Here is a 13,470-nt window from a genome sequence, read left to right as displayed (position 1 = left end):
CAGCCACATCTCCGTACACCTGAGACACCTGCATTGGCTCCCAGTCAGCAAAAGGATCACCTTCCGACTTCTCACCCACGCACACAAAGCCCTCCACAACAAGGGACCGGAATACCTCAACCGTCGCCTCAGCTTCTACGCCCCCACCCGTCTACTCCGTTCCTCTGGCCTCACGCTCGCTGCCGTCCCTCGCATCCGCCGCTCCACAGCGGGTGGGAGGTCCTTCTCCTACCTGGCAGCCAAGACCTGGAACACCCTTCCCACCAGCCTCAGGACCACCCAGGACCACTCCGCATTCCGGAGACTCCTCAAGACCTGGCTTTTCGAGCAGCAGTAACCCCCCCCCCTTCCCCCTAGCGCCTTGAGACCTGCACGGGTGAGTAGCGCGCTTTATAAATGTTAATGATTTGATTTATAAATGTTAATGATTTAAGGGGCCACCCCAAACAGAATATAAAGAAATCCCTGGTGCTAGTGGGTTTTCTTCCCCCTTCCCTCCCCCCCGGGGGGTGATAGGCCTCCATATTAGGCTGATCTGCCCTCAGGGGGACTGAAAACGACCAAAAGTAATTTTTTTAAAATGGATCCCCCATAGTGCTGACCTTTGCCCAAGGAGCCGCCCCAAATATAATCTAAAATCCTAGATGCTAGTGGGTTTTCTGCTACCCCTGGGGATAGACAGGCCGCTAAATAGGCTCGATCTACCCCGGGGGGGGGGGAGAGGGGCAAAAAGCAGTCAAATAAATTATCTTTTGTTTCTGTGCAGCCCTTGCCTGAGGGGCCACTCAACTAATAATACAAAACATTCCCTGGCGCTAGTAATGGGATTCCTGCTGCACAACTGCGACCTCATGTGCGATCATGCAGCAGGAATGCCGTGCAGAGAGCCAGCAGGGGAATGGAAAGACTCTCTTCTCTCCCCCGATGCCTCTGTGCACGGTAGAAAACACACACCCAGCAGGAAAAACCTACCTCCTCTGAAGCGCTGTGGAAACAAATGGCTTCCAGCTCATAGGGTGGCTTTTAGCTGATGTCATAGAATCCTCATAGAGTGGGGGGCCAGGGATGGCAACAAAGCTCCATTCTGCTGCCATCCCAATTTCAATTCAATTCAATGTTATTATCATGATTTGGAACTCCAAAGAGATCCACATGAATAACGATACAGAACCATATAAATACATAATAAATTAATACACTTTCTAAAAAAAGAATACAACTACAAACCATCAGTTCGTTCCTACATATGTCACACATTGCAAAATAATACAAATATAAGGCAATATTTAATCTAAAATAGCATAAATTTAGCCTCCCACTACAGACACCAATTCTTAAATCCAAAGAGTCCTTGCCCAACGAAAATGAGGGACATCCCCTTCCCATCCTTAAAATTGTTCATTAGATCATGAAGATCCCTGCGGTCCCTGTGGTATTTATTTGATTTCTACGCCAGGGGCCGGATGGTGATCTAATCACAGAGGATCAATATATCTGTAGGAAGGTTTGAACAAATTTGAAAATCTTATAACAAAACCTTTCATTAGGAGGGGTGTAACATAAATCTAGGGCCACTCTATAAGATCTAATAGTTAGCCGCAAATAGAGGGGTTTCAGCCAAAATTTCCTCTGTGCGGCTAAAGCTGGACAGACAAAAAAATGTGTTTGATATTCTGTACCCTACCTTGACACGAGTCACAGGAATTAGTAGTGCCATCCCATGTGGAGGTTAGATCACTCAGAGGTATTCTATCAAGTCTGATCAGTATAAAAAATTGCCTCACACCATGTGGAAGAGTCCAAGTCCGGTAAGGTTGCACCACTTTCATAGATACAGACTTGATTACCTTCTCAAGACCTCTACTATAGCAGCATGCATCAAGATCCATTGAAAATCCTTTGGACCATGTCACTTTCTTCAAGATTGTTTTAGACTTAGGAAAGCTATTGAAGGAGTGAGGTCCAGGTCCAGCTCTAAGAGCTGAATAACATAGATGTAATTTATGAAAAACCTGGATTTTTCTTTCAAATTATTAAAAATGTCATTGAAAGCCTCAGAGTAAATTCCTCGCTATGGATAAGGCAATTTGCCCTTCTAATCACGGCCCAAGGCCTTGCACGAATATATTCTTAATGCCAAATTGAAGTCTTAGCGCTGCCCCTGAAGCTGAGTGATTACAAGAAGCCATGCATTTTAGGATGCGGCCTTCTGTCTTGTCAAGGAAATCCCACTTATTTATGTCTATACATTCTATCGCATACAGAATAGCTGGTATCTTAACCTGATAGGCAAACAATAAATGCGAAAAGTGGCGTTTACCATTTGCATTGTAAAAAGCAGCCAATCCTTGAGCGTGTGAAATAACCTTACTATTATTATTACAAATATGCTCTTGCTCATTTATTGAGGCGGAAAAGATCTTACCCAAAAACCGATATGTATCAATCCGCTCCAACTTATGTTGACCCAGAACCCAGGAGGAACAAATTTTCCTTTTTTTCCCCGGTGAAGCATACAACCTGAGACTTCAATATATTAATTCTTAAGTGGTGCTTCTCAGAGTAGATTTAGAGCAGCCAGACGTTGATTTAGGCCTTTTGTGGTGAGATCAAACACAACTATGTCATCCGCGTATAGTAAGCAGATGATTGGTTGACCTCCCACCGCGGGGGCATAGCCAACGTACTGGTAAGGATTTTGGGGAGGTCATGGATGTAAAGGAAAAAAAAGCAGTGGCGCCAATAAACAGCCCTGTTTCAGGCTATTTTTGGTTAAACATTTTGAGGACAATCCCTGCTCTCCACCCATGAGGATTTTACACCAAGTCGAAGAGTGCAGGGCAATCACCAATCGCAGGAGGCAAGGCAGAACCCCCAATTCCTGAAGTTTCCTCCACAGGATTTTCCTGTCCACTCTGTCAAATGCTGTTGAGTAATCAATAAATGCGGCATATAATATTCCCTCCTAGTCTGGACATATTTGTCAATTATGGTTTGCATTATTAGAATATTATCTAAAGTATTGTGGGCCTTTCTGAAACCTGCCTGTTCCAATGGAAGAATACCATTTTCCTCAACCTAATCAGTTAGTTCCAATAAGATGCCTTTCGCAAAAATCTTTCCTGTTGCATCTAATAAAGCAATTTGTCTATAATTTAACGGTGCTGTTCTATCTCCCTTTTTATATAAGGGGAGTATTATACTACCTGTGCATGATTCCGGCATATTGCCTTGAGCATTGCAGGCGCAAAATACTGGGTGAAGAAGTTTCGCCCAAACAAAGGCTCCCTTTTAATTAGAGTCATCGGAACCTCATTGGGCCCATGGCACCCAATGAGCCCATTGAAATTATAATCCCCCCTAATTTAACCACAGTAGGTGCACCCGTATTGTCCATATCTCCCTCTCCGTTTAATACTATCACCTCTCTCCCAGGGTCGACGACCTGGTTTTCAGCGTAAAGGACCTGGATGTACAGCTACCAGTCTTCCTCTGCTATCGGGGGGGGCGAAGAGGGTTTTACAGTTTCCGCAACCCTCTGTGATGATAGTCCAAAATTTACTAGGGTTTCTCTTTGCAGCTGCTTCCTTCAGTGCGATCCACTTGTGATCCTTATATGGTCACTATGAGGGGTATCTACCATTTCCTTATCCTCGACTTTTTGAGCGATACTGTACGCAGTACAAATATAGGGGGTCATTACGCCGCCCGCCAAGCTGTAACCGCCATGCGGCCGCCAATGCGCCCGCATTCCCACGGTGCCCATTACAACATCCCCGCTGGGCGCAAACCTAGTTTACGCCCGCCGGCCCAGCGGGGTTGCGGCCGCAACATAGGAGCCGGCTCCTAATGGAGCCGGCGGTGTTGCGGCCATGCGACGGGTGCAGTTGCACCCGTCGTGCTTTTCACTGTCTGCTATGCAGACAGTGAAAAGCTGCACAGGGCCCAGTTAGGGGGCCCCTGCACTGCCCATGGCAGTGGCATGGGCAGTGCAGGGGCCCCCAGGGGCCCCAGGACTCCCCTTACCGCCAGCCTCTTCCTGGCGGTGCAAACCGCCAGAAACAGGCTGGCGGTAGGGGGGTCATAATCCCCAGGGCAGCGGTGATTGCAGCGCTGCCCTGGCGGATTATCACCGCTGGGCCTAAAACGGCAGGAAACCTACCGCCGCAGTCGTAATACGGGTCTCCGTACCGCCAGCCTGTTGGGGGTACAGACGCCACATTACCCCCATAGTCTAAAATGTAATTATTCTTGAGGGACTTATGAGTGTAAACTGCTGGCGAGTCCGAACAGAAACGTCCATTCAGTGTAATATTGCTACAGGACCTCAGACCTTTCAATAAGATCAGTCCTCTTTTGTCTGTCCTAATTCTGGGAGGAAATAGGATAGGTGGAATATTCAGCACTTTTTCCCTGTCTGGGTCACAAAAGATGTGAAGCGAGGAATTAGAGATTTTGCTATTTAAATCCCCCATTATAATTAAGTCGACAGAATTTCCTATAGCAAAAACTTGACTAAGCAACTGTTGAAGAATAGTGTCAAATTCTTTGCAGGGGGGATATATCCATTTACAATAATCAAGGGGAATTTCCCACCCTTCTCCCCACTAATATGTACTCGTATTATTTAGAAAAAGTTTGTAGTCACGGGGAGGCTATCAAATTCCTAGTTACATCTATCGCTTAAAAGCATAGCTATACCCCCTTTAGCGTGCCCTTTTTTTGAGGGAAGTGCTTTTTTACTTAAAACCGTGTAAACCGGGCATGAGAAGTCATTTAAACACCAGGTCTCTTGAATGCATATCCGGTCGAACTACAATGAACAAATTACATTTAACTTTCCTAGATGTTTCCCTAGTCCTGCAGCCTTCCAAGAGACCAATGAGAGGTCAGTGTTAGTAACATGACTGTATCAGCTTGCCCTTTGACTGAGACCTATCCTGGGCCCCTGCTAACCAATTCCAGTTTTCATGATTAGGACAGATATTTGGGACCTTCCAAGACATTCACTACCCTTGCACCCTGGAATAAAGAAACTTGCACAATTTCGCCAGAGAATAAAGAATGTTTTCTCCCCCGGTTCACAATACTATTTGTGGAGTCTAGACCATGAGTAGGATACTGCCCGCCAAGGTACGTTAACTTATCCCAAACTGGTATAACGTCTATACCCCTGCGTTGGAGTTGGGCACAGTTGCCATCCCCTGTGAGAGAGTGAAAGTGGGTTGCCCACGGGGGCACCGCCAGCGCTTCCCCTGTGGGCGGGGGCAAGGACAGAATGGTTCCATCCTCCGGTCATGCCAACTGCAGCTGATGACGGAACCAATCGGTCATCAGCGCACGGGGTTAAAATGTGCTTTATGCAACAAAGCATATTATTATAAATCAAATTTTAATTACATAGCACATTGTAAGGAAATTTTTTAAATGCATTCTAAAATGTGATTTTATTCAGTAGTATATTGGCACTGTAGAGTAGATTTAACTATACATAATTAAAAAAAGTGCAATGTAGGAGTGTTTACATTTTTGCTGACAAGATTTACAATGATATCCTGGACATGATTCATCAGTAGATGCTTGCATCAAGGGTGGTCCTTCAAGAATAAGTTTCGTAGGTGTGCTGATTCATGGTCTAAAAACGGCACTGTGAATTTTGGGAAATAATTCACAGGTGGTCCCAAAATGCATTTTACATAGGAAAACTGAACAGTGATATAGAAAAAAACGCTAATGGGGAATACATGGATTTGACAGAATGCTAACTCTTTACCCAGAAAGTGTGCTTTTTGTTATTTGGTGTAAATGTGATATGTAGTTTTTGAGAAATTAAGGTTGAAAATTCATATATATATATATATATATATATATATATATACTGAGAGAGAGGGAGAGAGAGACGCAATAGTACAGTGACTCAGGGAGATTAAAAGATGTGATTGGCTGCCTCACATCACCAAAGATGTCTGGCAGCCATTTTAGACGTTAGGACTGAGGGACCAAGGGCCTGATGTAGAATTTGACAGGTGGTTTACTCCATCACAAACATGACGAATATCCTGTCCGCCTTATTACGATCTCCATAGGCTATTATGGAATAGTAATTCGGGGATGGGATATCTATCATGTTTGTAAGGAGTAGCCCACTCTGCCAAACTCTAAATCAGGCCCTAAATCCCGTGTCCTGAAAAAAAAGTAAAAAAACATATAGGGGCAGGGCAGGGATACCTTGACTCCCTAGGCCTGGTTGGGGCTGATAACCGTTTTATTTTATTTTTACCACAGATCTGTAGAGGAATCATGGATTTAAGGCTAAATAAAAATAAAAATGGTGGGATCCCGCCCCTTTCAAATTAAAGCCCCCCTGGGGTGAGCTATGGCACAGGGGGTGGAGGGAGTTGTGTTTTTTTGTTATTTTGGGGAGGAGACTTTTTTCAAATATTTTTGAGAAAATATTTATTATGCATTACGTTACATGTGTATTTATCACTGTGGAATATGGCTATCAATGTATTTTTGTGGTGACTTTTTGACACTTTCAGCAGATCTGCTTTATATAGGTTGATATGCAGACCCCTTGCTAAAGCTAACACTCAATCAATCAGTAGATTTGTAGAGCGCTTATTGTCACCTGTGAGAGTATCCAGGCATTGGCAGGGTCCAGTTGATTAGCCAAATAGCCAGGTCTTCAGGGACTTTCAGAACTCTGCAGGTCCAAAGATGAGAAGATAGCTTGTTCCATATCTTTGATGCTAGGTAGGAGAAGGAGCGAGCTCAGCATCTTCTATATCGGATGAGGGAGTGAGAGTTAGAGAAAGGAAAGCGGATCGGAGATGTCTGTTGGCCTGAGGGAAGTTCAGATGGTGGTTCTAGTAGGACGGTCCATAGTTGTGTAGAGCCTTGTATCCGTGGGTAAGGAGCTTAAACTGGCATCTTTTCAGTACAGGCAGACAGTGGATGTCCCTGAGGTAGGGGGTGAAGTGGGTTCATCTAGGGATTTCCAGGATGAGTTTGGCTAGGGCATTCCACAGGGGCTGTAGTCGGCAGAGGAGGTCAAATACGATCCCTGCATAGAGTGTAGTCCAGTTGACTGGAGATGAGGACCTGGGTGATGGTGCGTCTTGAACTTTGGGGTAGCCATTTGAATACCTTATGAAGCGTGCGAAGGATGAAGAAGCAGGAGGAGGAGACAGTGTTGACCCGAGTCATCATGGTTACCTTGTTGTCCAATAGGATGCCTAGGTTCCTAACACAGTCAATGGGGGAAGGGGTAGGTCCGAATAGTGAGGGCCACCAGGATGCATCCCATGGGGAGCTTTTGTATCTGAAGGTCAGTACCTCTGCCTTGTTTGTGCTGAACTTCATCCAGTTGGTGAAGTCTGTCATGCAATTGTAGAAGTAGGTGTTGGTGTTCGTGATGCCTTCGGAAAGGGAGAGGATGAGTTTTGTGCCGTTGGCATAGGATATGATGTTGAGTCTATGGGTTTTGACAATACTGGCCAGAGGTGTCTTGTAAGTGTCAAAGTGGGTGTGGCTACACAGATTATTTCCCTGGGTTCTGAGGTGAAAGGGGGAAGGTGGGCTTTGTGTATTCTTCTTTTGAGGAAAGAGGTGATCCATTTGAGAGCAGCTCCTTGGTGCCTTTGTTGTGCAGCCTTGTGATGAGTGTGTGGTGGGAGACTGTATCGACGAGGTCTAGGAGGATCAGAGCTACAGTCTCTACTCAGTCGAGTATGGCTTGGATGTTACCAGTAGCCGCTATTAGGGCTGTGTTGGTGCTGTGGTTGCTGCAGAATCCAGATTGGGAGGAGTTGAGTAGGATGTTCCATTCCAGATATGAGAAAAGTTGTTGGTTGGTGGCTTTTTCTAATAGTTTGACCGGGAGCAGGGTGATCGGTTGGTGGTAGTTATGTTCGCTGGTGTCTCCCAGTGGTTTATTTAGTAGAGTGTTGACTTCTGTGTGTTTCCAGTCCTCAGGGAAGGTGGCTGAGTCAATTGAGGTGTTGAACAAGGTGGTGAGTACATGACTGATTCTGGCTTTGACTATGTTGATAATGTGGTTAGGGCATGGTTCGGTTAGATGAGTTCATGATAGAGGCATTGTCCTGTGGGGTGAGCTGGCTCTATTCGGTTAGTCGGATGTCAGTGGTGGTAGCGGGGTCATTGTGTTGCTTGAAGGCGTCAGTAGCCTTGAGCTGGTGTTTGAAGTTTCGGTAGATGTTAGCGATTTTGACATGGAAGAGGTTTGTAAGATTGTTGCAGAGTTCCCGTGAGGGGGTAATGTTGTTTGTTGCAGCTGAGGGGTTGGATGATTATTTGATGAAGTTGAAGAGTTTTTTGCTGTTATTGGAGCTTGATTTAATGTGTGAGGCTAATGCCTTTTTCTTAGATTCTCTCAACTGTTTGTGGTAGGAGTTGAGGGCTGTCTTGAAGGTGGTCTTGTCAGTCTTATCCTTGCTGTGTGCCATCTGGTTTCCAGTTGTTTACAGTGTTTTTTAGCGGTTCTGATGTCTTCAGTGTACTAGCTAGCCTGCTTAGTGGACCATCTGTGGATGTTGTTGCTGATGGGAGTGACGTGGTCGGCACAGTTGGTGATCCAATTGTTGATGTTTCTGATGTTCTGGTCCAGGTTGTTGGAGGAGATGAGGTAGGAGGTGTTTAGGATGATGATCCATGTATCCCTTTAGACTTTGCTCCAGTTGCAGTGCACTGAAATTCACCAGTGTTAACTGAAATAAATATAGCTTGCACCATCATCATGCACTGTTTGATGACCTCACATATTACAACACTTACGACATGTTCTATGATATAACTTATAATATCACTGAATAGAAGTGATATCATTTACGGCAGCCATGCAAGGCAAGGGCACATGTTATAGGTATTTTAGTTATTTTTTAAAAATAAGCCTTCCTGATGTAGGCTAGGTTCAGGTGAGGGGTCAGGACACTGATATCTTTCTATTTATGGGAAGAGGTGCATGCTCCTCTCCCTTCCCTAGTCTCTGTAAGGTCCTGGGAACCCTATCTGCCGAGGCCGAGCTAAACATTTTGGGGGGAGACATGTACCTCCCCTCAGACCTTCAGGGAGACTCCAGGGACACCATCCTGTAGGAAACATTTTTTTGGGGGGGTATAAGGTGGTCTCTGCTCCCTCTCCCTGAGCTGTAGACTTCCTTCTCCAGGACCCAAAGATAGATGTATCCCAGGGACCCCATGCCCTTGGACACTGCTGTTCACTGCCTGGGAGAGCATGTTCAGGGAATACAACTTTAATTCCCTGACCACACTCTCCTGAGTAGGGAACATAGCTTTGCCCTCGCCTGGCGTGAGCAGAGTAAAAAGCTGCTCCCACCGGGAAGGAGCAAAGCAATTTAGCTAGGTCCTGTCTGCAGCTAGGATGGGTGCTGGCTGGGGAGTCAGCATGGGCTGCAAGGCACCCCCCAGGACTCCCAACATTTGGGGATGTTGTTGGTGCCCTGGGTAGGCACCAGCCCATCGTAGTATTGGTGCTGACTGGGGAGCCATGGAGAACTTGGGCCCCAAAGCTATTATAACAAGTGGGTGTACCTGATAAGACCAGGATTCGATAAAGAAAGATATAAACAATAATAAATGAGCATCCGGAGGGACTAATTTATTATTCACTGCTCAAAGGAAGGAGCTTCTATAATTCCTAGTGAGGGCTTTTTAATTATGTATTTGATCATGGCGGAGGCCCCAGAAGGGCACCAGCAATCATTTATTTGATGTGGAAGTTTGGAGGGAGGGCAGCAGACCCCCAGTAACATTACAAAACACACATTAAGGTGGTCCTTATGACATTGGCGGTCAGGTGACCATCATGCCGGTGATGGTGGTAGTACCGCCACCAGGCTGGCGTTAATGACCACCGTATTATGACCATGGCGGCGATCTCTCCCATAGATAGCCAATCGACCACCCCAACCACCAGTGCGGTACGACCACTGAACACAGCGGTAGCCCTCTTCAGGCAGGCAAAGACAAGGATCCGCCCGCCACATTATGACATAGCAGACTGCCTGGATTTCTGGGGTGGTAGCAACGCCACCAAAAGCCTGGCAGAAACATATCATATAAAAGGAGACACTCGACTCTAGGGACACAGAGAACTCTGCGGCCACCAAGGAACCAGAACTGCAACTCTTCCCGATGCTGAACCACACCATTGCGAACCAGGAGCACCAACTCCAACGAAGACGACGACGGTGAGTACAGCTGCCTAGCACACAAGGGAGGGAGAGAGGGGGGAGTGACACACACACACGCACAACACACACCAGACACACACACCACACACCCAGAACAATCTGCAGTGTCAATCGACAGCAACATAACCCAGAAGCAAAGAAAGCTAAGACACATACTTCTGTCCAACCACTGTAATCCTACTGGATAACAAGCGTAAAGCTAAAACATGATGAAGGACATATGATCAAGCAGGCTCACTGGGCATTCCAAAGTCCACAAAAGTCCACAGGGCAACTTCCAAGGGCCAACTTGACTCCTGACAACAATGGGACTCCACTGGGCAGGGGCATTATGACGGGAATAGGCAGGCACCTCAGGGGGCGGGGGCTTCATTTTGGAAGGGGGGTCCTTTGGCTTGGATTTTGGAGGGGCGGGTCTTTACCCTTCCGTTTACTAGGCGGAGGAGTGCGCTTGGGGTGGGGGCCGGAGTGTCACTCTTGGGACCCTTTGTAGCAGATAACAGCTTCGGGGGGGCAGGGCCCGATTTGGGGCTGGAGGTACTGGGCTGGGGGTGGGACTTTCCTCTTACGGGGAGGATGGGGGAGGAGTGGGAGGAAAGCGGTCGAGGCAGGAAAGGAAAAGCTTCTTAGGACCAATGGGGCGGGATGTGGAAGGAGGGATGGGAGTGGAGGTAGAGGGAGTGGCTGTAGGAGGAGGAGGTGTGCTGGACTTGGGTGCAGGTGCATGGACAGTGTGAGGTGGATGGCTGTTGGGGGTCTGAGTGGGAGCATTTGTATGTTTTTGGAGGGGGGCAGACAGGAAGGGGGAGGTCAAACATGACCAGTGGATGGATGTTGTGGTGGTGTCTGCAAGTGTGGTGGGTGTTCTGCATGAGGTGGTGGTGGTGACTGCACATGTGGTGTGTGAGGTGCATATCTGTGGGTCTGCTGTTGTGATGACTGTGTAGGTGGCAGGATCTGGAACTGTTGATGCTGTGTATGCAGGTGTAATTGCTGACTGTGAGGGAGGGGGAGACAGTGGAGGCAGTGGCTGATGTTGTGTGTGCATCTGTGTATTGGTTGTGTGTGTGCTTGTGGACAGAACTGTGCTGCCTGTGGTTGTCTGTGCAAGACTTGACTTGTTTTGGGTGCATGTTTGTCAGAATGTGTGCTTGGGATGGTTGGGGAGAGGAGACAGGGGCTGGGAAGAGTTTGTAGGAGGGGGACAGAAGGAACAGGGACACTGGCTGCCATCAGAGAAGAGGCCAGAGCCTGAAACGATCTGTGCAGGGCCACCAAGCCACTGTGAATGCCCTCCAGGCATTGCATTGTTGCATCTGGGATGCCAGCCCCTGGATGGTATTCACTATGGTTGACTGCCCAACAAAGATGGATCTCAGAAGATCAATAGCCTCCTCACTGAGGGCAGCAGGGCTGGGGTAGGGGGCTACTGGAAGTGCGGTGCTGGTACGGAGGTGGCGCAAGATGAAGTAGCTGTGCTGGTCCTAGAGGGGTCTGCCACCACCATGGAGCTCCCATTGGAGGAGAAATCAGAGTCTGTAGTATCCGTTCCTGTCCCACCCGTGGTGATTCCCTCACCCTCTGTCCCACTGGTCGCTCAGCGTCAGTCGACTCTGCCTCCTGGGTCCCGTGAGCTGCAGCTTCCTCACTCACTGGTTCCCATGCTCCTTCGCCAGATGATGCTAATGCACACATGAACAGGATGACAAAAAGAGAGGGGGGAGAAGAAAGGGAGCAGAGGGTCAGTCACAGCACCAACAGCACAGATGGCATACACATCACTATTACTCACAGGGACTAAGAATGGGCATCCAAGACCACACTGGCATACCACTGGCTAGGTACCACATCAGGCAGGAGCCAAACACTAGCATCTGCACACTACTGGGACCAACTAAGCCCTGTCTTCCATGGAAAGCCAGCTATCTAGCAACTTAAATCATGCATACCACCCAACATACCTTAGCTGGACCACGCAGCAATGTCTAAACTGTCAAAATAGGGCATCCACTGAGTAGTAGCCTATACCCAAAATCCCATGCCAGGCAACAAATGATGTATGATACACACACTGTACTCACCTCCTTGTGGCTGCTGTGCTACCCTCAAGCGCCCATCCAACTCAGGATTGGCCACCACCAGTATGCGGGTCATTAGAGGGGTCAGGCTGCGATGGGCACCCCTCCCTCGTTGGGAGGCCATCCCCAGCTGGGCCTCCGCAGTCTTCCAAGCCCAGCGTCTCAAGTCCTCCCACCGTTTCCTGCAGTGGGTGCTCTGCCGGCTATGGAACCCCAGGGTCCACACATCCTTGGCGAAGGCACACCACTACCCCTTCTTCTGATGGGCGCTAACCTGCAGAGGAAACACAGACAGAGGTACACCATGACTCAGACAATCCAGCCTGTTACACATATGGCTTACATACAGCATTTACCACTCAACAGGCACACACATCACCCGTACCTCTCCATTCACATTACCTGCAGCCATACCCCCCAAATGACACACTGTCAGCACACACATACATCCACATGCAGCCATGTTGCATGGAACGTACCCATTATGTACTCACCTGTTGGTCTGGAGGCCCATACAACTGTCCATACAGGGGTAGGACCCCATCCACAAGCCGCTCCAACTTCTCCGACATGGTGGCTGGGGCCCTTTCCCCTGTAGCACAGGCCATGGCAGGTTCCAGACACAGGTCACAGCAGCACACGCAGTGGAGATGTAGTCCAGTGGAAAGTCAGGAATCAAGTGAAGTAGTAGGAAGAAAATGGCAGTCAAGTCCACCGCGGTGAACACCGTCACTGCTGGCGGTGATCATCATTTGTTCCTGTACTCCATAGAGCCCCATGTTAGCCAATGAGGAATTGCACGGCGGTGCTGACCGCCTTCCTTCATGATGCCTAACTCCGGCAGAGTGAGGTCACTTTCACCTGCCCTGAATACAGGAAAGGCGGTTGCCATTTCCTAATGCTACTACACATCTATTGATTTAATAGTGCGTCATTGGTGTCAACTGTACATGCCTAGACTGATCTAGTGTCCACGTACATACATGCTCTGTGTACTGTGATGTAGTGTGTCCATAGGTCTTGTTGTCGCTACCTTCTCACTTTTGGATCACATAGGTATCAACCACTGCAGATGAACAGGCAGAGGAGGCAAGCACCCTTTTACAGATCCCTTGTGGACTTGGCTACACTGGAGGACAGGCACATCATACTCACCTA

The sequence above is a fragment of the Pleurodeles waltl genome, chromosome 7 (assembly GCF_031143425.1).
Source record: "Pleurodeles waltl isolate 20211129_DDA chromosome 7, aPleWal1.hap1.20221129, whole genome shotgun sequence".
Taxonomy (NCBI): domain Eukaryota; kingdom Metazoa; phylum Chordata; class Amphibia; order Caudata; family Salamandridae; genus Pleurodeles; species Pleurodeles waltl.
This window is presented reverse-complemented; position numbering follows the sequence as displayed.